The 3,360-nt window shown below is 37.3% G+C and overlaps 1 pseudogene; it reads right to left on the bottom strand.

Moving 5' to 3' along the window:
* Positions 1-1,404: 1,404 nt before the first annotated feature.
* LOC147343922 (olfactory receptor 8K3-like) lies at positions 1,405-2,340 on the bottom strand (annotated as a pseudogene).
* Between the last annotated feature and the right edge of the window lie 1,020 nt (positions 2,341-3,360).

The following is a 3,360-nucleotide window of genomic DNA, read 5'->3' as shown; positions in this document are numbered from 1 at the left end:
GCCATATTGAATACCACCTCCATTAAAATGTCAATATCATGGGAAAGAAGAGCCATACTTGCCTTTTTCTTGATTTAGTGAAAATGTTTTTGAGTTTTTAAGGACACTGAACAAAGAACAGTGCAGTCTCTCTATGATGTAAATGAAATTTCATAAATGTTAAAAATACAAAATTAAACAAAAAAGTGACAATTAAGAAGAGGACATTTGTATGCATATTATATATATAACAAATTGTTGCATATCTTATTACATTTTTCCTAGAAATATTGACAAAATCTTGGAATTTTGTCTTTTGTTTGCTACAAAGAGATGATCAAATTATGGCAATCAAGCAAAAGAATAAAAGTTATAGAATATAATTAAATATATTACAATACAATATACAATACAGTACACATATATGCATGCATATATAGTAAAATATTTTTTACACACTCCTATGAACCAATACTTTTTTTTTTCTTTCTCTTAGGATTAAAAACAAAATGCTTAAGGTCAAAGAGGCCCTGTTTCATATGTCTAATATGGCCTGGACTACTGCACTAACTACATAATACCCCTCTTTCCCCTTGCTTTCTACATTCTAGCTACACTGGCCTTTCAATTTCTTCAATGTTCTGTGCCCCCTCTCACCTCAGGCCCTTTGCACAGTCTGCTCTCTAGGTGAAATGATTGTTTTGTGAATGTATTGTTTCCTCAGAGAGCTCCTGTCTAGATCAGTTTTATTTGCTGGATATTCTCACTGATCTCTCTTTCTTTCCTTCATAGCTACTTGTGAGGACCAGTATAGCATAATGGTTAAAAGCAGGGGCCAGGTTATCGAGGTTTGAATTCCAGCTCTATCATTTATTGACTGTGCAACATTGGACAAGTTACTTAACCTCTCTCTGACTCAGTTTCATTGTCTGCAAATATGTATAATAGTGGTGGGTATAGCAGAAAGTGAAGAAGAACTAAAGAGCCTCTTGATGAAAGTGAAAGAGGAGAGTGAAAAAGTTGGCTTAAAGCTTAACATTCAGAAAACGAAGATCATGGTATTTGGTCCCATCTCTTCATGGGAAATAGATGGGGAAACAGTGGAAACAATGTCAGACTTTATTTTTTGTGGCTCCAAAATCACTGCAGATGGTAACTGTAGCCATGAAATTACAAGATGCTTACTCCTTGGAAGGAAAGTTATGACCAACCTAGATAGCATATTGAAAAGCAGAGACATTCGTTTGCCAACAAAGGCCCGTCTAGTCAAGGCAATGGTTTTACCAGTGGTCAGGTATGGATGTGAGAGTTGGACTGTGAAGAAAGCTGAGCACTGAAGAATTGATGCTTTTGAAGTTCAAAAGTTTTATCCCTTTTAGAAACACACAGAGAGCAGTTTGAAGCCCATCACCTAAATTATAGGATTCATATTGTACAGAGCCTTAAGAGAAAAAAATTGCATAGCCTTTTCCACGTCCTTTGTAGGGCATGTTTTACATCTTTGTTCCTCAAAGTGTAGATCAAGGGATTTAGCATAGGGATAATGAGAGTGTAAAATACAGATGCCATTTTATCTGTCAAATGAATAGTTAGACTTTGGCTGCACGTACATAAATATTAAAGCCCCATAGAATACTGTGACCACTGTCAGATAAGACCCACAGGTAGAAAAACCCTTGTGCCTGCCTCCAGCAGAGCTCATCCTGAGAATGGATGCAAGGATAAGAAGGTAAGACACAAGAATTATCAGAAGAGAGAAAACCAAATTAAAACCTGCTTAGATAAGAATAATCAGTCCAATTTCATTTGCATTTGAGCAGAGCAAAGATAACAAGGGGAGACTGTCACAGTAGAAATGTCTGATGACATTATAGCCACAGAATGATCAGTCAAATATCTTTACAGCGATCAAAAGAGACTCAAATATTTTATAGAGATATGGCATTGCCACCAGCACCTGACATACCCTTTGCAACATGACCACTGGGTAAAGCAGAGGGTTACGGATGGCCACAGTGGTCATAAGACATTGCTGCCAGAATAAAAAGCTCACTAATAATAAACACAAGAAAGAAAGTGAGCTGTGTAGTGCAAAAAAATAGATTTTATTTTGATCTGCCACAAAATTTACTAACATTTTGGGGCCCACAGCTGTTGAATAACCAAGATCAGTGAAAGCCAGGTACCGGGTGTCTGCAACCTGGAATCCACCTTAGTGAGGATGACCATGCCCAAATTGCCCACCACAGACATCAAGTAGATGATGAGGAAGAGCCCAAACAATGGAGCCTGCAACTCAGGATGGTCTGTGATTCCCATGAGGATGAATTCACTCAGCACTGTTCCATTCTGTGTTTCCATCCAGGTTTATGGGGAAACCTATTCTGGGTAGACAGAGCAACAGAGTCAATAGATTTTGTGTAAAATATCCTCTAAGATGTGTTAGCATGCATAACTGGTAAGTAAGATAAATTTAAATTTCCAATTTAGAACATTTAAAATTAAATCCATCTGACACATATTAAAATATACATAAATAGAGACAGTAGGAGATATGGAGGTAGATCAGCTCTTCTCAATTAGAGTGATTTTACTCCCCCAAGAATATTTTTCCACTGTCTGGAGACATTTTGGCTGTCATAATTGAGAGTTGAAATGCTATTGGCTGCTAATGTTTATAGGTTAGTTAAAGTGCTCAATATCTTAACATATCAAATATGCAACCTGTAACAATATTGAGCCAGTAGTCACAATAGTATCGGGTTGACAAGCAATATTGTATAGGTATAGAAACATAGACAATTAGACAGACATATGTAAATATAGATAATAAAGCAAAACTGAGAAGTTAAACAATCATAAAACTTTAGGTATTTCAGTACTCTTCCTTAAAGTTTTATTTTTATTCTTTATAAGGCATAATCACATAATGGCATTTTAAAAATACATCAATACTAGGATATAGTTCAGTTCAGTTCAGTTGCTCAGTCTTGTCTGACTCTTTGCGACCCCATGGACTGCAGCACACCAGGCCTCCTTGTCCATCACCAACTCCCGGAGTTTACTCAAACTCATGCCCATTGAGTCGGTGATGCCATCCAACCATCTCATCCTCTGTTGTCCCCTTCTACTCCTGCCTTCAATATTTCCCAGCATCAGGGTCTTTTCATATGAGTCAGTTCTTTGCACCAGGTGATCAAAGTATTAGCATTTCAGCTTCAACACCAGTCCTTCCAATGAACATTCAGGACTGATTTCCTTTAGGATGGACTGGTTGATCTCCTTGCAGTCCAAGAGATTCTCTCAAGAGTCTTCTCCAACACCACAGTTCAAAGGCATTAATTCTTCAGTGCTCAGCTTTCTTTATAGTCCAACTCTCAC

This window comes from Bos grunniens, chromosome 26 (assembly GCF_055505025.1).
Source record: "Bos grunniens cultivar Pamir isolate PY7600 chromosome 26, Bosgru_T2T1.0, whole genome shotgun sequence".
Classification (NCBI taxonomy): Eukaryota; Metazoa; Chordata; class Mammalia; order Artiodactyla; family Bovidae; genus Bos; species Bos grunniens.
This window is presented reverse-complemented; position numbering and strand designations above follow the sequence as displayed.